This window comes from Ursus americanus, chromosome 28 (assembly GCF_024610735.1).
Source record: "Ursus americanus isolate L20-20 chromosome 28, mUrsAme1.1.p, whole genome shotgun sequence".
In the NCBI taxonomy this organism is placed as follows: domain Eukaryota; kingdom Metazoa; phylum Chordata; class Mammalia; order Carnivora; family Ursidae; genus Ursus; species Ursus americanus.
In genome coordinates this window covers 11,618,201-11,641,639 of record NC_142154.1, presented here as the reverse complement: position 1 = coordinate 11,641,639, position 23,439 = coordinate 11,618,201, and the positions used below count along the sequence as shown (strand labels likewise).

The 23,439-nt window shown below is 44.3% G+C and overlaps 1 pseudogene; it reads left to right on the top strand.

Moving 5' to 3' along the window:
* The first annotated feature begins 22,421 nt into the window (after positions 1-22,421).
* On the top strand, positions 22,422-22,555 carry LOC148107555 (U2 spliceosomal RNA; annotated as a pseudogene).
* The last annotated feature ends 884 nt before the right edge of the window (positions 22,556-23,439 follow it).

The following is a 23,439-nucleotide window of genomic DNA, read 5'->3' as shown; positions in this document are numbered from 1 at the left end:
CTAGGATCCAATGGGATCTGATTCTAAGATGGCTCCCTATCTGTACCCAACCCCCAAGGCAGTAGCAATAACCAATAAATATCAGTATGTCACTATGTCATATTCATGAATGGTCAAACCCAAGGAACACATGTCCCTCAAATTTGAAGATCCAATCCAGACTTTTCTCAAAGCCCCTACTAGACAACCAGTAGGCACAGATGGGCACAAAAAAGTCAAACGTGAATTAACGTGGAGTTCCTGCCTTTGCAGCTTATTATGGATGATTTTATGAAAATAAATATTCACAGCAAACCTGCACTATGATTTGATAAATAAATATATAAATAAACTACATTTATAAATATATTTTATATTTATAATTATATTGTATTAATTTTATATTTATTAGTATATAAATTTATTTTTATACCAATAAACATGTTTTCTTCGTATTCTATAATATGGATTATATAATGACTATTATGAATAATATCTAAATAGCACTATAAATGATAAGTGTTACTATAAAGGTACGTGAAGCATTATTGGATCAGAAAGGGGTAGAATGACTCATTCTTCGTGCCAAGGAGGCATGAAGAGTTTCAGAAATGAAACGGCATTTGAGCAGCATCTTACTGATGGAGAGGAGTTGGCCTACGAGTGAGCTAACAGTACAATAATGTCTGGGATGGGACATGCTGTCTTACATCCTAGAAAAGAAATCTGTAGAAAAGAGAGGCCAGAGACAGGGCTTGGCATGTGGGCTGAGGCAAAAATGCAATGATCCATTCAAATGTTTTTGGAAATACTCTGCAGATGATAATGAAAGGCATTAGAGAGCAAAACTGGGAAGAAATGGTCCTATCTGTGTTAGAACAAACACTCTGAAAGCACAGGAGAGGCTGAAAGTAGAGAAGGCAGAAGAATTTGGGGTCAGAAAGACCAGTTAGGATGCCCTGTTACCGTAGTCTAGAACTGTCAGCCTCAGGACACACCAGATGAATAATTGGGGGTGCTGGGAGTTGCAGGGGAAAGGGATCAGGGAGAAAAGGGAGTTCCCAAAACCCACAAGGGAAACCTGATGCTAAGTGGCCCGTGAGAAGTGCCAACAATAGCTCGCTACCTCATAAGTATTCATGCGCCTTATGTATACCTTGTTTAAAATGGGGACACATCTATTTTAACTCCAATAAAAAAACTTTGATGTGACAACATTGGAGAAGGGCTGTAATGCTGAGGAGCATGGACGCCGTGCACTGCTGTCTCAAGGAAAGCACACCAGGACGTCATCGGTGTCCTCGCCCCCTGGCATCCTTGACCACTAGTGAGGACAGACACCCGCTTCTTTCGTGGCTCCGCCCTAGCGATCTACCAAGAGCAGCCCGTTTTGCTTTTTTTCTCTTGCCCAGCAGCAAAATGCATCACTCTTTTTGTAACTTCAGCCCTACGAATCAATCCTACAATAAATTAAAATAAGCCCTCCTAGAACAAAACACAAGCCAAGAGTGTCCTGTCCTCCGGCCGTCTTGGGCAGATCAAAAACTACTCTAGGATTCCCAAAGAGAACAGCTCAGGTTCCCGCCCCCCCAACACCACATTGGGCTTGCATGAGGCCTGACCACCCCTGGGGACAGGCACGACGCTCTTGAAATGTCAGAAGCAGCCCTGCAAGCCTCCTGTCCTCCGCCACGTTCTGTGAGATGGGTATTGATTTCAGACACTGTTTCAGAGCACAACGGAAAGCATGTGCCTTTGCAGCCTGTCCAGCACTCAGCCAGCCTTGCATCGGGGGCCCTGCACCAGCGGTCTGGGGCTGGTGCCTTTGAAAGCAGAGCCAGGCCCTCGGAGGATGGTTTCCTCCCTCCCTGAGATTTGATCAATGATGCAGCCAGTCAACATTTTCATTATTTTAACAAGCATACACCGAGGGCACAAACCAGGAAAAAGGAAAGTTGAAGGAAGGGAAAAGGGAAAGCCTCCAGTCATGGGTATTGACATGACTCACGCAGAATAAAAATGTCAACATTCCCCTAGTCTTCTGCCTTTGGTACTTTTGGGGGAGTCTTTCATCCTTTTGAGAAAGTCTGTGTCCACTCAGTAGACATTTATCACACACCATGGTAGGCTTTGGGGTAGGGAGAAGAAGATAAATGAGGAAGTCCTTGTCTCACGGAAACTTACAATTGAGAAAGAAAAGCGTGCGTGGGCATAAATGCCGTGAGGAAACCAAATCCAAGTGGGTGAGGAAGTGAGAAGTGGGGAATGTGATCTGAGCTGCGTTGGTGCTCAGGGAGGACCGATTTTCAGTCCGGTCCCAGATGGATCACTAAAGGGAGAGAATATTAGGCTCGGAGGAGAGACTTGTTCTGCCATCGAGTTGACGTGGAAACGCTAATGCCAATAGAAGGCTTGAATCTGATCTCATCCCCAGACAGCTAGATCACCTAGTTGAGAATTCGCATCACGTTTTAAATCAAAATGATACTCCAGCCGGTAAGCACAGCTCAGAGCTTCAAATGGGAGGAACCCCAAATTCTGAGTATAAGATACAATCCTGCAAACCATCTTTTCACGAGAAGGTGCAGAAGGTGAGAATAAAGTCACCTATTAGTAGGAAGATGGGGCCTGAGCAGGGAAACTGTCTGATATTGAAAGTGACCTTGAGGTTTCTGTCTTCAACCTCAGAGAACCACGGGAGGAACAAGCAAAATTAATGGTGGAAATAATGTAAGGTAGGTGTTTAAAATGGTCTACAGTGCTATCTATTTTTAATGATCTCGGATGCTAGAAACCCAAGGAAGGAAAGTCAGATTTAAAAATAACCAGTGAGCCTTTGCTTGGTATGCCATTATTTCACAAAGTTTCTAAACTTCCCTGGATCACCTTTCACAATACCTTAAGAATTAGTGTCCCCAAAGCTTAGGAATTAGACAAAGGCAGGGAAAAGAAATGCATAGGGGAAGGCATATTTAAAAAAAGACGGCTAAACGTAAGCTACATGAATGACCGAATGAAGCCAAAGGTCAACCTACCGATTTGCGGGTGCATCTCAGACCATTTGTTCATGCATTTATCCCATTCAGTCAACAAAACCTCACTGAACTCCCAGTATTTGCCAGCAACTGAACTGGGCTGCTGATATTCCAGAAGCTTGTTACCCTGTCGATCATGCTAGGAATGTCCATTGATCTAAAATTGTGGGTAAACCCTGTCATCTTTTTTCCTAAATCAAAAGTACATAATAGTCATTCTACTTCTATCTTTCATTCATTCGGTCTGTCAATTGCATATCGAACAAAGGTTTTGTTTGTATTTAATCTGTACTGGACATTTTCTATCCCTTGGAGGATACCAAGATTAATAAAATCCAGGCCCTGCCCTTAAAGAGATCCAGTCAAAGATTTCTAGTAATTCCAGTTAATAGTGACCAATACAATAGTGATTACATAAAAAGAATGCTATAATGGATACCAGTCAAAGGTAGGAAGGGAGGGAGGAATTTTTAAAATTGGGGGAAGAAAGAAGAGGTGGCATTGTTCAGGGTTACCAAATATGTGTGTAGGAGTTTTCCAGGCCAAGAAAGGGCATTCCTGGCAGAAAGCACAACATACGAGGGGTCAGGGGACAAGAGTGCATGGAGATTCCCACTGGGGTTGTTGGGGAATGATGTCCTTTGGGCAGGTGACCTGACTCCACACCACAGAACCAGGCTCCAACAGGAAGAAGATCTTGGCAACCCTGCAAGGAGTTCATGTACGAGGATGCTTTCAGAATTTTTTTTTCTTTGTACCCAAACTTTACCAAGCAAAGCTCAGAACATTTAAGTTTGGTCCAAGAGCAAGTCTATCAACAAGCAAAGAGCTATTTCATTTTGCCAAGAGAATTAAACACTACAGTCCTTCAGGTTGGACTGCCTTTTGAGTGGACACGGAAATGTCTGATCTCTGGCTACACAGACCATCATTATAATGCCATGCTTAAGGTTCCTGTGTCATTACTCTGTGCATTTGTTCAATAGCTTTGTATCAGTCCCTGCAGGTGCCAGGCACCCGTGCTAGTGCCTTAGAGTAGAAATCAGGACGAAAATGGACATCCAAGGCTTTGAAAGAAGAATCCGGAGGCCATATAATACAATAAGGGAAGTGTCAGAGAAACTCCAGAGCAGGCATTCTAGACCTGGCCTGGGAAGTTGGGGTCCAGGCCTTGGAAATGAGCTGCCTCGTGGTATTGCATTGGGCAAGCCCGCTTGGAGGAAGTCCAAGCAGACCTAATACGCAGCATCCCCATCAAGCAGGTCTTGTCACCCAGAGTCGCTACGTCTCCTATACATACACTTTTCCATCTGAACGCACATTGACAGCAAGGGAGGCAAGTCCCTCCTGCATGTGACAGAACTAATTCCAGAGTCACCGCTTTCTGTGTCCGTCTAGAGCGACCCTTGAATCTTGTTCATAAGACTCTAATTGGAAAGGAAAACAAATGTGTTTCATGGAAAGGCTGTGACGACTCCATCACTTCTGTCAGTGGATAGGAAATTCAAGGGCAACTCCTGTATATAATTACCCATCATGTCTTGAATACAAAATTACTGCTTTCCCAGGGTCGACACATTCCACATACAAATACTGCAATAATACAAAAGGATAGTTGGGCAATAGATTTCATAAATGAAACAGACGAGTAGTAGACAGTTTTTGCCACTATTTTATTTTATGCCTCATGATGATACATACACGCTACAAATTTGCAATCTGCCTGGAGGATAGGATTCACAGACTGGATTTCTTTCCTATGATCACAAACTCTCTCCAATCCTCCCTTATTCCCCCTCGCAGCTTCCTGGGGACCCGGAGAGAGCACTGGATGAGGAGTCAGGAAAAGTGGCTTCTTAGACTCTGTCACAAATGACTTTTTGCGGGCAACATGATTTCATCCCTGCTCAGGGCTCTCCTCTCCAGCACGTGAATGGTGGCCCCTAGCCTGCTGAGCTCCCAGCCTGCTGGAAAAAGCACTGGATTTAGACATAAGAGGTTAACATTGGCATTCGGTGTTGCTGCTGATGGCATATTACTTTGGGTAAGTCACATAAATTCACTGAGACCAAGTTAATTCACCTGCGGAGGGGGCCTAATTCCGCCTGCTTCATAAATTTGTCCTGAAGGAAATAATCTGAAGTGTTGCATAAACCACAGCCACTTATAGTAGCAGAAGCTATCATTAATTAGGATCAAATAAGATCTCGAGTAAGAGCTTCTAACTACCGTGCTCTGAAGAGCACACAGTATGTGTGATACTGAATTTCTTATGCAGCCAAAACAATGCTGTGTGCGTTTCCCAGTTTCCCATAGTTGACCTTTAAGTGCGAGGACGTTGTAGGGCCACCTGCTTTTATCAGCAGCAGCACGATGCTTGGGAAGCCCAGGTGCCTTGCTATTCTAGAAAGATTAGAAGACTCTAATGTTACAGGATTTCTGTGTCCCCTTAGTGCCCGCGGTTCTTGGTTACGCCGCTTCAAAGAATGAAGAGGTAGACCAGATGAGAAGTGGTGGGCAGCGAGGCAAAGTTTATTGAGCAAGAGTGTAAAGCTCCTGGAGAAGGAGGGGGGCCCACGTAGGTTGTCCCCTGAGTTTCTAAGTTTAAGGGTTTTGATGAGCTCTTTTGTGGAATTTTCTTAGGCAATCAGGGTGGGCTGAGTCATGCCAATCAGGGCTTTGGTCCCATGTATGTCTACCTATCAGGTTAATCCACGTGCTGATGGTCTTTTTTGCCGACATCTAGGGACTTATGTCCTAACTGCCCCTTGCCCGAGATATTGACAAATGCTTTGTTGTTAATTGTCTTATTTTAGGGCGTTTCGCAGAAGTCCTTTCTGCAAAGGCTACAAAGCAAAATGTCAGCGCTGTCCAGTCTAAGCTGCAAAATGAGATGTCAGGGCTGCTTTATTTGAGCTGTCCTGACTGCCGGAGTTTCTTGGAGGGGACCCTGGCCCTGACGACCTCACTGTCCAACTAACTCCTAACACTAAGGCTCAGCGACTGAGGAGGGATGGCCTGATGCTGGGGAAGGTGGGAAGGAAGAATGAGGGGCTCCTTTCTGCCCCAGGTATTCTATGGTTCAATAGCAAGGTGTGGGGCTCATGTAATCTTCCCCTTGCTCTGGTCAAGCCGGTTCAAGCCAGTTCAGTGCTCAGGCGCAGGCTTGCTCAACAAGAACCAGTGAAACCCTTACAGGCTAATGACACATGAGACTGAACTTCAGAGTGGCTTCTGTCGAAGTGTCTGCTTCTAAACTCAAATGCATTCCCTTCAGTGCCTCCCGCAATCTGTCAGGCATTCTAGAAGCACTCAGCTTTCTCCAAATGGACCCACTGATCACAGCACACTCGGCCAAAAAGAGAAAGAACATGCCGTCCACATATCATCCAGCATCCCCAGCATGTGGGACGTCTTGACCAGGAGCAGTAGAAATAGCACTGGCACCTCCCTGCTTTGGGCCTTGGTTTGGGGCACGGGATGGGCGGCATTTACGGCACCCCATGCCAAGCGAGAGCACCAGGACGTGGGCATGAGCTCTGCCGCCGAGGTTCCCCAGGGTAACTTTTATAGCTCTGCTATAGTAGTTACTTTCTTAAAGGTCAAGATTTACATGTTTGTTTTGACTGGTGTTTCTTGGCCTAATCCAGATTGGGGGACAAAAAAAAAGAAAAAGAACAAAAAATTGACATAAATAGATTAATAGTTTGCAAGTGAAATCTACAGTTCATTTTGGGAAATCTCCCACGAGAGCCTTGCTTTATTTTATTGAAAAGGTCAAGAAAGAGTGACATTTCTGTTCAGCTCAGGGTGCCCAGGGGGGCAAAAAAGCAAGTCCCCGAGAAGAACAGCTGGTTGGCGAGCACAAAGGACCAGAGCACCTGCATGCTCCTCTTGTGTTTACTCTGTGACTGGCTGTCCATTATCTACATAAAATAGGTTTCAGGGCTGGAAACAGGCTGTTCGTGCCAAGAAAGTCGGGAATGATAAGGCAGTCTGTTTAGCTTGGAATTCTCCCCATCCCAGCATGGGCGGGCCCCGCAGAGCCAAGACAGCTTTGGAACATTTTTCTGCCTCACGCCTCTTTGCCGAAACCTCTACAAGTTTGGAGCTGGAGAGCGGAGGAGAGGCGCTGGGGGGCGAGAGTGTGGAGAAGGACTCTGGGCCTCAGGATGCGGTTAGGATATTATTTATTCCTCTGTGATGATTTTCTGGCAGGGTTTTGCACTTCTTAGCCTCTGGAAGGAGTTGCACATATCAAAAACAACACCAAAACAAACCACTTGAACACCCACACTTACAGGAAACTTTACCCCAGGGGCCCAGCAGGCTTCTAAAGGAACAAGGAGGCCTGCCGTCCGCAGCTTGGCCCTTGGCAGCCAAGGATGTCAGCCCTGAGTGCAATTTATCCTGCCCTTGTTTGAAGCACTCTTGGTCCAGAAGGAAGCATCCCCCATGCAGACCCTGCTGGAAGCAGCCAAGGGTACCCATGCAGAAGAGGCAAACCCCCTCACTGCCAGGGCGGCCCCAAACCCGGCACCATTGCCCATTACTAGCCTGAGTCAAAATTGAAGCAGGAGTCTGGTGGGTACCCTGAAGGTCATCAGCTTGGGGACCGTCTGAAGCCTAGAATGAAGAGGTGAGAAGTGTGTGGAAAAACAACAGAATCTCATTTATTTGAGTCTCAGCTGAAGGCCAGTCTGGACGATTAACACTTTACATGCTTTTTCTAGTATGTTCTCTGGATAACTCTATTCTTGTTTCACAAGCTAGGGAAAGAAGGCTTTGGGAGGTGAAGCAATTCTTCCAGAGTCATGTTCCTCCACTAAAAGGAAGTGCTGGGGTTTCAACCCAGGTCTAGCTGGCTTTTTCCCACGGCATCGAGTGGCCTGCCAAAGGTTGCCATGCACAGATATCCCTTTGGCCTCCAAATTTATTTCAAAAGACCCAGAGTGGGGCTGAGTTGCTTGTCTGTTTCTAATGGCAGAGGCTGGTCTCCATTTCTTCCCTCAAGCCCCCTCATCTCAATCTGAGAACAGGAAGAAGGTTCCAGAACAGTGGAGGGTGTGCTGCACTAAAAGAATGAGAAGGGCTATGTCCAGTCCTGCCTCTCCCCGCCCCCCCGCCCCGTGCTTAGGTTCTCAGTCCAGGCCGTTTCACACAAGACTGCAGTGCACGACGCCATATATGTTTGCTGCATTGTTTAAGGATGTTCAGTGCGACTCTAGAAAATAAGAGACGCAGACCAATGAAGATAGAGGAGATGAAGGTGAGACGCAAGTAGCTGGTGAAACATATTAAACACAGATAAAGTGAGTGGAGCATACTGGTGTGTACTGGTGGTAGGTGGGAAGGACAGATACTTAAAATTGCACTAAGTGTATCTGAAGCATTCAAAATTCACCAGGCGTTAAATCGGCCACTCGTTGGGTACACCCATCTTGGCTCTATGTGTGCTCAGCCTAAAACACGCCCCTCTCTCTCTCAATCGCTTTCTAAAAAAACAAAACAAACAAAACAAAACACAAAAGAAACAAAAGGGAAGGCCAATGTGTCAGAGAAACAGAGAGAGAGAAACTGCGAGCATTGCCTAACACCCGACTCAGGTGTGATCCTTTAACCCTGTTAGTACCCACCACGGATGTGTTACTTCTCCATTTCCGTCTCTTCCTCTTGCTTCTCACTGTGTGTTTGAAACCAATTTGCTAAAACCATATGATGCAAACAGCTCAATTCGAGCCTTTCTGTTCCTACCCCTGCCACAGGTGGCGGGGTCACGTACTTAGAGGGAACCATCGCTTCAGGCTGATCTCCCACTTACCACATGACCGCCCAGAGTCAGCCTACCTTTAGCATTTTGTGGTTCTTAGTCTTCCAAACATAGGAAATCCTGATGGAGTGAGTCAATGGCAAAGAAAAGCAAGTTAATCCAGGAAGATTCACATGATTTTTTAAAAAGACAATACTTATGAATGACTTCCTGAATATAATCATACCATTGGAATTTGCATTCATTTATGCAAAAAAAAAATCCATTCAGTGTGCTTTGGACTCAGTCTCTCCATAGGTATTTTTACTATTCTCAAAGCCCTCTCAGCCACGGGGAACCTATGTGAGTATTATAGTGACCTTATGAGGTTCTCCCAACAGATACGATTGTTCCTATTACAAATTGAATTCCTATTACAAATGAATAAATGTTCTCAAGTCGGTAGGAAGAATTGCCTGAGGCTGTTTGCTACTAAAAGGTGAGTCCAGACTTAGAATCCTAAACAAATCCTCGTTCTGCTATGCCATGTACACAGGAAACATATATAGATTCCTATTCCCATGTGGTAGCAGTTGAAAGCTGGGAAGATGAAGAGAGGCAGAGAAAGAAGATGGGTGGTAACGAATGATATAATATTTATATTTTACATATATGGTGTATATAGTACTGTTTACTGAAGTCCTATTTAGGCTCCAACAATATTATATGTGTCTTAACCACAGTATTGCTTTGCCTCAAAGTGCCAGGAAATGTTATTCTCGATTCACACTAGGTGAAAGGAAGATTCAGAGGTGTTCCTGTTATAATGCATCTGCTCCCAAGCAGAAAACCCAGATTTCCAACCTAGGTCGGCTGATCCTAAGACTTGCTTTCTGAGATGCAATCATTGTAAATATCGTCCTTGCCAATTAAGAATCCATAAACTTTTTGAGTTTTTGAGTACTGTCTACGTGCCAGGTGATGGTAAGCATTCTATGCGCACCATCGTGATTTTCCTCATACCAATCTTCAGAGAGCATCTCTAACAAGATATTTCCTTACCAAAAGAATAAAGTTTGGGTGTTAAACTACAAATGCAGGGCTTTAGACTTAAGAAGATGCAGGGGGTGGGGGTGCCTGGCTGGCTCAGTTGAAAGAGCACGTGACTCTTAATCTCAGGGTCGTGAGTTCAAGTCCCATGTTGGGTGTGGAAGTTACTTAAAAATAAACAAATAAACTTTAAAAAAAAAGAAGATGCAATGGGGAGTGATCAAAATACCCGCCAAAATGGGGATTGTCTTTAATCCTTGATGTTGCCTTCAGATCTCTTCCCACGCAGGGTCAAGAAGGAAAGACTATGAACCCAGGGACCAGGACTTGTCCCGGCGGAATGAATTAAAGAAGGCAGAATGAGTGACCCAGGGGACCAAACAGAGCATGCAGACCTTCTGTGGATCCTGCTTCTAACAAACCAAACATAAAAAGACGTTGAATATGGAGATTAGATAATGCTAACAAATTATTTGGTTTTTGTTTTGCAACATGTGACAATATTACTGTGAATATTTAATAAAATATCTCCCATTTTTGGTGATGCATATGCACAAAAAAGACAAAATTTACAGATAAAATTCACAATTTCTTGGGAATGCTTTAAAATACTTAAGCAGGGGCGCCTGGGTGGCACAGCGGTTAAGCGTCTGCCTTCGGCTCAGGGCGTGATCCCGGCGTTATGGGATTGAGCCCCATATCAGGCTCTTCCACTATGAGCCTGCTTCTTCCTCTCCCACTCCCCCTGCTTGTGTTCCCTCTCTTGCTGGCTGTCTCTATCTCTGTCGAATAAATAAATAAAATCTTTAAAAAAAATAAAATAAAATAAAATACTTCAGCAAGTAATGAATCATGGAACTTTACATCAAAAACTAGGGATGTACTGTATGGTGACTAACATAATATAATAAAAAAATAATAAAATAAATAAAATATTTAAGCAAAAAAAAGATGAAGGAAATATAGCAAAAATGTTAATAATTCTAGTAGATAGGTAATATTCTCATACCATTCTACTTTTATGTGTTTAAAATTTTTTATTATAAAAAGGAAAGAAAATATGTTAGTGAGTGACAGGGTTTAGAGAGGAAGAGTGGAGAAGAGAGCTTGGGAAGGAATGGTCCAGAATGCAAGTGTTGGGGGCACCTAAAAAGACAGGAAAAATGCTAAAACCAAGAAATGAACCCCGTGGGATGAAGGGGATTTGTCTGGAGTCGCTATGTATGCGTGTGATACTATGACTTAGAATAAGAAATATATATTTGGTCTCCATCCCTATTCTTAGCACAGAGCTCCTAAAATCCTGGAAATTTATGTTAATGAGGTGACTTTTGGAAAACCCCTTGGTAACCCAAAGATGGGAGCTGGTTGCCAGGGAAATCAACCCTGTGATTAGGGGGCTGAAACTTTCAGTCCCACGCGGAGATTGGGTTCAATCACCAATGGGCAATGGTTTAACCAATTGAACCTTTGTAATGAAGTCATCACAAAAAAACAGAAGGACGGGCTTCGGAGAGCTTTCAGGTTGAGGAACTCATGGAGAAGAGGGGGCATGCTGGGACAGTGGCATGCGTAGGAAAAATAGGGAAGCTCCACACCCTTTCCCCATATCCTGCCCTCTTGCACTTGGTTGTTTCTGAGTTCTATCCCTCTACAATAAACTGTCAATCTAGTAAGTAAGATGTTTCTCTGCATTTTGTGAGCCTCTCTAGCAAATTAATCAAACCCAAGGAAGTGGTTATGGGAAGCTCCTATCTATAGCTGGTTGGTCAGAAGCCCAGGTGAAAATTCAGACTTGGGATTGGCATCTGAAGAGAGGCGACAGTCTTGTAGGGACTGAGCCCTTAACTCGTGGGATCAGACCCTACCTCCAGATAGATAGTGCCCTGAATTGAGTTGAACTGTAGGACACCCAGCTTGTGTCAGAGAATTGTTTGGTGGTGTGGGGAAAAAAACACACATCATAGTACATCGTCTCATTAAACCTCCTCATCATGAATCCCATGGTGTATATGTAATTATGCCCAAATGACAGATAGGACCACTAAGGCCCAGAGAGCTAAAGACCTTGGCTTCAGGTCCCACAGGGCCCTGAGTCACAAAGGGGTGCAAATGGGTGGGGAGGAGAATGGAGAAGCCGATCAGACAGGGACCCAATGGACCTTCTGTAAAAGCAACACCAAGTGTTTGCACTAATCTTCATTTGAACAAGACACAAAAATCAAAGATTTAAAGAATTAGAGATGGGGGCGCCTAGGTGGCTCAGTCATTAAGCGTCTGCCTTCGGCTCAGGGCACGATCCCGGAGTCCTGGGATCAAACCCCTCATCGGGCTCCTCCTCTGGGAGCCTGCTTCTTCCTTTCCCACTCCCCCTGCTTGTGTTCCGTCTCTCGCTGGCTGTCTCTCTCTCTGTCAAATAAATAAATAAAATCTTTAAAAATAAATAAATAAATAAATAAATAATAAATAAATAAATAAATAAATAAATAAATAAAATAAAGAATAAGAGATGCATCTATTCACTTGAAAACTGTAACCCAAAGGTTAATGAAAACATAAAGGAGAGTCACAAATGAGAGCACCCAAAAGGTGCTTTTCAAAGTTTCTACACTGGTGTCAGCCTCGACATCACTGCAATTATTCCTAAGATCTCACCCACAACTGCAGGCAATTTGCACCCAGAAATTCCTTCACATTGTCATAGTTTGGTTATGAACTTGAAATTGCTTGCAGGAAGGGGGGGTGGGTACGGGAAGAAGCAGGCTGGAAAAGAAAGGATAATTTAATCAGGCAAGGCTGAGCCCCTGAGGTGTGGTCTTTGAAGAAGATGCCAACCCAACATGCCTTGAGACTATGGCATCCGACTGAGGCAGCCTTCAAGTCATGTGCAAAAGGGCCTCTTAATGGTGAGGGGGCGCATTTCCCTGCTTTGTCTTCTCCACTCGGGAAACCGGTTCGTACACACTCCTTGAGCCAGACGCAGAATTCTGCACTGAGGCTCCTTGTGTTAAGCTGTCAGTGAATGTGATTAGCATCCCATGTGCTGCAATGACGGAGCTTCCAGAAACTGTGTGACTTGGCAAAATAAAAATAATAAGGTTGGGTTTATGTTTGGCTGAACCCTTTGCTCACTGTGTGGCCTTGGGCCAGTCAGGTGACCTGCCTGTGTCCTGATAAGTCAAACCAGCTGGGAAATTGAATAAGAGACAGGGGCCTCACTGGAAAACAGATGCTACAGCGGAGCTGAACTTTTTTTTTTTTTTAAGTAAATAAATCGGGGGCCAGCCCAAGGGGAGGAGGGAGTGGTGAGTTGTTTGAAATATTCAAGAGCAGCTCCAAGCTGAGAAACAGAGAGCGTTTATTAGAACCTCTTTCCAGCATGGTCAGCAGAGGTAGGATCTTGTCCGGTCAGCCTGGCTGCCCTCTCCAGAGACTTCATGCACAACCCCTTGGCATCCTTAGGGTCCCAAGAACCTCTGTGAACACTATTGGATCATAGGGGTGCCATCCCTTCGGACAACTTAACCCTCAAAGTAAAGGTCTCAAGGAGCATGTCTGTTAAAATACCATCTCATCGAAGCTGTCCTGATGCCTCCTGAGGTTGCAAAACCCTTCACACTGAACCTCCCCAACCTCCTTCCAGGTGTATTTTTGGCCAACACCTTCCTGGCTACCCAGCATCTCATGTGGATTACTTCTGTTCTTCCCCCACCCCCATGAGCACGTGAGCTCCTCCAAGGAAGGGACTGTGGTCCATTTCATCCACGGCTGTGTCCCCAGTGCCACACACGATCCCCATGACCTGTATGTTTTCTCTGGGCTTCAAAGCCAAGAGGATTGAGGGTCACAGTTAAGATACCCAGGAGAACCACTAGTATGCTTCTGGAACAATTGGTCCAGACGATCTTTAAGTAAGTGGAGTATGACCTGTCGATGTTCTCAGGGGTGACAGGGCGAATGCTCCTGACATCAGAGGAACAGGAATAGAGGTCCCATTGCTCACATGTGAATTCCTGGGACTTTTATAGCCTTGTTGCTACCTCCCCGCTCCCAGGCTCACCCGGCTCCCACCCACTTCCAACCGGTTATCAGCAGGCTCTTCCTAAAACGCAAACCTGACCCTATGGTCCCCTCCAGGTATTTCATCAATTGTATGATAAACTCCTTTTCACATAAGGCTCTTCTTGATCACAGCCCAGTCTACCCTTCCTGCCCTCGCCCCTGCCCCTATCTCTGCCATACTTTCCCTGCCCCCCCACCCCCTCCCCTTTGCTGGACATGCCATGCTTTCCAGGTCTCCAAACGTTTTTTCTGCTCTTTCCTACTTGAAACTCCTTTTCAACTGGCCAACAGTTACTGGCTACCCCACTGCGCTCCAACACCAGCTCCTCTGTGATCCCTCCCTGTTTACTGCTCTTCAACCCCCGACCCCGACCCCATACAGGTCCCTCCAGCATCCAGGGAGAAGCCCTAGGACACTGTGCTTCACTGTATGATAATCACTTGAATTTTCTCTCCTCTTCTAAATGTTTACGGTCTCGGGACAGGAATAGAGTCCTATTTATCTCCACACCAAGCCCAGAACTGGGCAAATGTACAGGCTCTCTGCAGCTATCAAATGAGCAAAAAATCAAGTCGGTCTCCTTTCTCAGGTTTAAGAGTTCCCTGGAATCCTTCAACTTTATAGATCATCTTAATATACCGAATGGGTAGTGAGCAGCTGCTGTGCCACAGAAAAACTAGCTCTTCTACTGTCCGAGTGCCCATCAGCCGTGATAATTCTGTCATTCTCTAATTCCCACATCGGAAGTTCAGATTAGGGGTGTTCAAAGATAAACTGGGGCATATGCAAAAAAAATTCAAGCGTTTGTTCAGCAAAATCAATTCCAATCAGGCAGCACCAAACCAGAAGGGGTTAGGAGCCCTCCCCAAACAGGAGCTAGAGAAAAGACTTATAAAGGGTGGAAACAGGGGTGCCTGAGTGACTCGGTGGGCTGAGCTTCCATCTTGATTTCAGCTCAGGTCATGATCTCAGGGTTGTGAGATCGAGCCCCGGGTCAGGCTCCATGCTCAGCGGGAGCTCTGCTTGGGATTCTCTCCCTCTGCCCCTCCCTCTGCTCATGCTCTCTCTCCTTCTCTCTCTTTCTCTCATATAAATATATAAAATCTTGAATAGATAAAGAAAATATGGAAACAAAGTATTTGATTGGTTAGAGTTTGAAGTCTAATTGGCTGTTCGTGATTGACTGTCCTCGGCGTTTGGATTTCCTAACACTGAGGCATTTACAGGCTCCGATTTTGGTATGCTTACGTCAGCCACCATGGCACAATTAGAGCCACCTCCGTCTAATGACCCTCCTTGTTTCACATAACAGGAGTCTTGAAGAGCTACGGCAAGCAGATGCTTACGACCCAGGTGTATTGCTAGAAAGCACAAATGTGTACGTCGGGGAGGGGGAGATGGGCGAGGCAGTGACAGGAGGACTCAGACCAAGTACCACAGCCCAGGAGAAATCAAGGTCTGTTGTGGGGCCTGGATTCAGCCCCTCCCAGCTTCATGCCTTCAGGAAATCCCCGGGGGCTCTTGGGTCTCCTGGTGGCTTCTGAAGATTTTCCCAGCAACCCCAGCAGGGTAAAAGCCCCCTGTCTGGGAGCAATAGAAATCCGAAGGTAGTTTCATGCTTGCACTCCACCTGCACAGTGGGCCCTCCATTGAGAATTGGCCCCTTTGGACTTTATCGTAGAGCATGATGTAATGCCGAGCCAGGATTTCAGGAAGCTCACAAGTATCTACAAGATTCTTCAAGACTCCATTTTCACGCCTGGGAGTATACGTATTGCAACACATTTTTAAGGGCTTGTCTTTGTTTCAAAATAAAAAGCTGCTCAGAAGAAGAAAAAGACACACACACTTTCAAAAATTCATATTTGAAAGGAGGAGAGAACAATCCAGAAACAAACGATTAAACTTTACTTTTCAAATGAAATAGATCAAAGAAACACTTGCTTTTCCTCCAGTCTTGGGGCTCACACGTTTCCTTCTGACACACAGGGAAGATTCAGCAATGGGAACACAGACGTGGCCATTCAAAGCCCATGCCCTTCTTCCAGAACTAGCAATTGACTAAAGATGAGGCCAGTTTCCTATAGGGGGAAGCTAACCACGGCAGCGTGTGCATTCAGAAGAGCCTGAATGACTCAAAGATGGGTTGAGGGCCTTTGTCTTTCCAGCCTCCCAAACCTTCTCCATTCCTTGCTCCCCAGCTGCCACCACTCAGATTACTAAGACATTGTCTCTTCTTGCCTCTTGAATCTGAACTCCCCCCGCCTCCCATGCTGCTCAAGTCCAAGCTTGCTTCTGAAATAATGGGTCCAAGTGCCATGTGAGCAGGGACTGTGTGTTTCTTAGTCAACCATGCATTGGCCCCCAGATCCGGGCCAGCACCTGGAACAGAACAGGCACTCCGGAAATGTTTGCTGAAGAATAAAAGCTAGGCTGTATGGAGTCTTGATCCCTTTGCTGCATCTTTAGACCATGAAAAGGTAGCCCTATACCCTGGTGTGCTTTCTTCAAAATGCCTCTGTGACTGTTATTTTCCAATGGACTGTGAAAAAGAATAAAACCCAGGAACCACAGAGAAAGTAAGAAAGAACTCGCTTACATGGCCCCAGGCTCAGCAAACCCACTGGTGCAGCTGGAACAATTCTCGAAATGCCCATCCCAGGAGAAGGGATTACTATGACCTTAGTCATTCTCTTTATAGAAAGTGGTAGTTGTTGCTGGGCTGGTCTTGACTCATTGATCTACCCAACAGATTACATCTCTTATTTAAAAAACAATCCGTGTTTTCAAACTACATTTATCTACTCACCTCCTTCTTTTTTAAAGACCTTAATTAATTTAGACCAAAGTTTTCAATATTCTCTGGTCTTCTTTGGGTGCTATAATCAAACTTCACAGGTCTTCGTATTAATTTCCTCGGGCTACCGTAACTAAGTAACACAGACTGGGTGGCTTAAACAACAGACATTGATTTCCTGTGGTTCTGGAAGCTGGAAGTCTGATTTCAAGGTGTCCTCACGGTTGGTTCCTTCCCTGACATGTAGATGGCCACCTCCCTGTCACTGCCCAGCGCCTTCCTTCTGTGCCTCTGTCTCTGGGTCCAAATGTCCCATTTGCATAAGAACGCCAGTCATATTGCATGAGGGTCCCCCCTAAAGACCTTATCTTCACATGATTACCTCTGTAAAGACCTTATCTCCAAGTGAGATCACATTCAGAGCTACTAAGGGTGAGGCCGCCAACATATGTGGGGGGGGGGGGGTCATGATTTAACCTGTAACAGTCTTTTCCATATGATGTGGAACACCCAGGTTGAGAATTAAGTGGGCAGCATAGCGAAGCTGTTTTTTTTTTTTAAATCCCCACAATGCTGAAAATTAACTTATTATACAGATCACCAACTCCTTCCTCTCCAGCTTCCAAACTAAAAATAAATAAATAAATACATACATACATACATACATACATACTACATCCCTAAATGCCTAACTGCCCCTTTTTTTAAAATTTCTTTTAAAGTTGTACTTACTTATTTGAGAGAGAGAGAGAGAGCATGAGTGGGAGGGAGAAGGAGAGAGAATCTGAAGCCGACTCCACGCTAAGCTCAGAGCCTGACTCAGGGCTCGATCTCACCACCCTGAGATCATGACCTGAGCCAAAGTCAAGGGTCAGATATTTAACCAGCTGAGCCATCCAGGCGCCCCCCTGAACTGCCCTTTAAAACAACCCAAGCTTGCCTGCTGAACTTGCCCATTCCTGACAGATCAATAACCCTTTCTCCTTGCTTCTATGTTATTAGACCCAGTTTCTCTACATTAGGCCTGTCAGCTTAAAGTAAACCAGCAGACTCGACTATTATTAGGTAAATCCAAGCAAAGACGAGTGTTTTCCTGACTGAGGTCAGTAAATTAGGCATGAATTACAATATGCAGCCCATGAAGCCAGAAAAAAAAAAAGCAGGCCCACCCCCAAGAGTTCACACAGAGAGTAGCCAACACAACACATCTGGACTGAGAGGCAAGAGCCAAGCCGAGGGGGTGAGCTGAGTTCAGTGGTCATAGGAAGACACTGACAAATGATATGCAACATTCCAAGATCAGAGTCAAGCTCAACCTTCGCTTGAAGAGAGGTTTGAACAGTTGCTGTGGGGACCTCCAACTCCATCCTGCTAGATGGAGTTCTATCATCTCGGGCTGGTTTAAAAGGCCATTGGGATGTGCCAAATATTTCTCAGATGTCCTGTTTCACCAGTACTTGTCCACTTAGCAACTGGTCGCAATGAAATTGCACACCTTTGTTAATATCACAGCCCCAGAGAAGAAGCGCCAGGGGAAAGGTAACCATCTCCTGGATCTCTCAGGCACCCAACAGGGCAACGCACATGCTAGAGGAAGGTGTGCTGTTCCCATCTATTATGATATTTATTTAAATAAAAGATGAAAAGCAAGACTGAACCGACTAGTCTAAATATCTCTGCTGAACGCTCAAAGATTGCTCAGAAGATACTTGAAGACATCACAAATGACTATTCTTCCAAAATACTAAAGTTTCATTAAAAAAAACTTTAAGACAGCAAGAGAATGCATTTCACAGTGTGTTCCTTAACAGTATAAAGATTAATAACAGAAGAAAACACGGACCAGAGTCTAACACTTTGCAAATGCTGTCCTTTGCTCTTCAAAATAGCATTTTGAACTGAGCAGAGCTAGTATTCTTACTGTCAAACTGCATCACCAAAAGATGCAGATTTCATAAAGCTGAAATGTCTCCATTATTCAGAAAATGCTAGATGCTTTTTTTTAAATTTATTTTTAAAATCTGAATGAGAGATTAAACAAAGGAATATGAGCAGACAGATTTTCTTGGGTAGAGACAATAAGAATACTTTGAAATTTCATCAAGTCTTCCCAGAAATTCAAGATTTTCACCTTAGATTGGACCAGTAACCGTGAACAAAAGTCGAAAAGTTTGAGAGACTCTTGCGACCTTTTAGAGGGGAGGTAAAATTCTGCAGCACTTCTAGCTGCCTTCAACAGAGACATTTTACTTTGACAAGAGCTGTTTTTCCAGAAGAATTCATTTTTAAAAACTGCCTGGCTTTCAAAATCTGCATTTCTGTTTTGAGACTAGGCAAAGATATTTTTATCAAAGTTTTCAAGTGTTTCAATGCAGGTTCAAGTTCAGGTGAAGAATCGGTAGAAGGGAGGTTTCTGCTTCCTCTCGTCTAGAAGGAACCACAGGCAGGCAATGTCTGAGTCTTCTGCAATATGCAAGTCGGTGTCCTCAGCTGGCCATCAACGGTCTCTCCCTCTTGGCTTATTGGCTTACGTTATGGAAATATCTATAGCTTTGGGCTCTATAGCAGGCTTCTCATTAGAATTATTTACTACTGCCAAGTCCGCAAGCTTATGTCACCAGGACCCCAATTCAATCACCGAATACAAATGAGCAGGAATCTGCCCAAGGGCCAGAGGGGAAGCTCTCATCCCCATTTGCAGAGTCACAGACAGTCTGAAGTTTTCATGCTCGGCTTTGATTTATGTCTCATGATTCAGGAAAATGGACTGACCTACGATTCCTTGTCTCATTCAGTTGACCAGCAATGCCAAATGGATTTGGAAGAAAGTGCAATCTATAATGACCACCCTCCTGTATTAAAGAAAAAAAAGTTCTTCCTTCCCTGCACGGGTCAACTCAGGCCCATTCCAGCTATTATTTCCTCATTACCGCCCTACCTCTAACAGTAACCTTGTAACTAAACAAAACCAGCAGGGCAATTACATTTCAAACTTCTCTTGGAATCTAGACTCCATGGTAACCCTACACCTCTCGCCATTGACCTCCTGGGGAGGAAACTGGTGTCCTCTGCTTTTGGAGGAAGTGAATTACACTCTAGAGGCCCCGGGTCACAAGCTGACATTCCATTCTGTTTGTGGGCAAAATGGTTTCTTTTTTTCATTATTTTGCTATTGACACCAGGAGTCATTGACCTAACAGGGAAGTCACCAGCATTGTGTCTTTAAGAGAAAACGATTGTTAAAAAATGCATTTGAATTATGGCTGGTGAAGAGATGCCAGGCATATCGTGGATTGCCTGCAACTCTTTATCAGCATGTGGCCTAACTTCCTATTAAAGATTTCATCAAGACGTTTGCCAGAATACGTGCCACGTGTTTGAAACGTACATCTTCAGAGAGTCTTAAAGGGGAAAAAAGTCTTGAACGACGGCATCAGCTTCGGAGGGCTAACTTTTGTTCCTGCATCTGACAACAGCTTTTTTGGAGTGTTGGGCAAGTCACTCTCTCCCCCTATGTGTAATCGGATCACAAAAGAGACCCAAAAACTGTTTCAGGCACCCATAAAAGGAAGGTATTTCTGAGAATTTCTTTTTAAACTAAAGGAAGTAAGTCACACTATAAATAAGTATGGGTTTCTGTTTAGGGTCATGAAAATGATCTGTGATTGTGTGTCCACAACTCTGTGCAAAGAAAATGAATGGTGCTCTATGAGAATTGCAAGTCAATAAACCCATGACATTAGCAAAAAGAACTAAGTTGCAATGATGCTGTCAGCATCATACAATTATTTTTAAGAACTAAGCAACTCAAACAACCCTTTTCATAATAGGACTATGGTTTGGCAAGGAACTATTTGAAAAAGTAATGGCTGTTTGACTATCTCGGCAATAAATTTTTTAATATTTTCCACTGAAGGGGTGCCCGGCTGGTTCAGTTGGTGGAGCAGGCAACTCTTGATCTTGGGGTTGTAAGTCTGAGCCCCATGTTGGGTGTAGACACTACTTAAAAATAAAATCTTTAAAAACAATAATAATAAAAATAAATAAAATTTTCCACTGAAATGAAGAATCAATTTTTGATGTGTACATAGAAGTAACACTATTGTCTTATTGTATATTCTGTTGTATTATTGTTATATCGTATTATTGTATATTGTAGTACTGTTGTAATTTTATTTAGCCAAACCTACCTGCTTATTATAATCCGAGTGAAAAACGCAACCCTTTGTGTTTATCAGGTCAGTATCGCCCATGAGGCCCAGGATAATGAAGGAGCAGCCAGCGCCCTTCTTCCGCTGTAAAGGAGTCATTGCAAGACTTGCAACATGATTTTTAACTTGCAACATGATTTTTAACAACTGCTACAGCAGATCTGTTACATGGCAGGGGGGACTGCAAATTGGTCTAAGCCTTTGCAAAAGGGAAAGAGCAATAGGTATATGAAAAATCCTAAAAGATATCCACATGCTTGACCCTGTTGTCACACGTGTAGAGATCTAGCCCAATGAAATAATGCAAAAAACAATGACCAAAAATGTGCATCCAGCATCACTTCTAGGAATAGACTTTAGAAAACCTAAGAATGTACGTATAGATGTAGAGGTCGGTACTGGGGGAAATTATGAAAGTCCACTTTATGGTGTAGTATGCACCTGTGAAAAAGTTTTTTATTATGTTAAAAAAACAAAGATTAAAAGTAACTGGATATGTACTACAGTAACACGTATGTTAAAGACACAGCGTGCTGGTTTTCAAGGTATACCCACACCTTTGCTATCCTTCCTTTTAAGGAATGGGGAATAATCCCTCTTTCCCAGAGTGTGAGTGGTGCTCAGTGACTTGCTTCTCGTGAGCAGAACATGGTAAAGGTGGTGGAAGGTAACGCTAAGACTAACTGCAGTTTCCGTGTGGGGGTTCAGTCTCTCCCCACACTTTCTGCCTCTCATCACTCACTCTGGAGGAAGCCATGCTAAAAGGCTGCCCTGCAGAAATGGAAGGCACCTGCCATGTGGGGACACGGAGGCAGCCTCCAGAGAGGGCCACATGGTGAGAGGCAGAGGCCAGCCGACAATCACATGCATGAGCTCAGAAGCAGATCCTTCCCCAGTGGAGCCTTGAAATGGCTGCAATCCTGGCCAACAGCTTGGCGGTGGCATCAGGAGAGAGGCCTGCCACTAAACCACTCTGGGAGCTCCCCCCCACCCCCGCCCGCCAAGCCCGATGAAAAATTCTTCTGCTGACTAGCACGTGGAGCTCGTTTGTCAGTGCTGGGAAGCGATTCCATGAACTCAAAACCTGTGTCCATCTCCACCTGCCTTGAGAGAATTTTATTGTTTAGAAAATCCTCAAATTAGGGATGTTTATTTTGATCCCATCTAAAATCGATCTCTGTGCTTCGGAGGGTGCGATTCCAGCTCCCGCAAAGCCCAGAGGCGTGATGGATCAGGCACTCGGGGTGCAGTGAAGAAGTAATCGGGTGAGGGTGCTCGCTGCCTGAGAGGCCACGGAGGCTAATTATTCTTAAGCACCAATTTGCATTTAATCACAGCTCACATTGTTTCCCTCCAAAGGTGGGTGTGTTCATAATAGGGCCTTTAGCCCAATTTGTCCTTCAGGGCAAAGGACCTTTTTCAGTGTTTAATTAAAGACCTACAAAAAGGTGTTCAGTGTGCAAACTTGGCTAAAACAGGGAGTATTTTTAAGGAATCAGAAAATGCTACTTTTCCTTAAGAAATCACACATATTTGAATCGCTTCTCGGCCTTTTGGCTAAGATCAAGTGAAGAAATCACACATATTTGGGCTACACAGAGTGGTAATAATTAAATTATGATGACATTATCAGGACGATGGGCTGCAGTGTCTATTAGGGCCTGACCAAGAAAGGCAACCACCAACACACCAAGTAGGGACAGGAGCTCACCAACTGCTTCTTGGAGAATTGTGCTTTCTATCCCCCAGAAAATGGGCCACCTGAGCCCAGCGAGTGCTGAATTCTGACTCTCCACAATAAGGAAAAATGAAGACAAATAGAAACTCTTAATCAAAGTAAACATTATCTTTGGAGGTATAAGCATCCAGTTGCTCATTAAGACAGATAGTACTGATATCACAGGAGCTAATCAATTCAATTCATTGACCAGCTAGACCTAGGTCTAAGCAAAGCAGAAGATGAGGGAACATACTGGAAGGAAAAACTGCTTGAGGATTCAGGTAACTCAGGTTCTAATCCTATTTCTCATGCTGACTAAATGTATGACGTTAGTTAATTCTCTTAGCAATTTTGCTAGAAAATGGTTAAATGAGCCCAAAGCTTGGATCCGTTACCATTTGTATTGATAGGATTTTATTATTTAAAAATCCTCAAATTTTGAATGTTATTTTTGTCCCTAAATAAAATCAATCCCTGAATTTGGGAGGGTACGATTCCAGCTCCTAGATTCCTTCTATCTAAAATGTAGAAGGTACACTAGTCCAGCAGGACTTAATTAAGTATAGGAATCCCAATCTCCTGAAAATATCGTCAAATTCTCAAGCCAAATGTTATTCTAGATACCTTGAACCTAGCACTTCTGGGGCTGGGGCCTTGGCACCTGTTTCTGGAAAACTCTCTCCAGGTGCTTCTGAGACATGTTAAGAACCAAAGGCAGGATGGACTTTGGGTGCCATCCATTCCCATCATCGTGGGTGTCTAGACTGCCTTGCCCACTGAAGTTCTCAAGAGCTCACTTCCCTTCCTCCAAGATTGGTCCTGGAGCCCTCATATC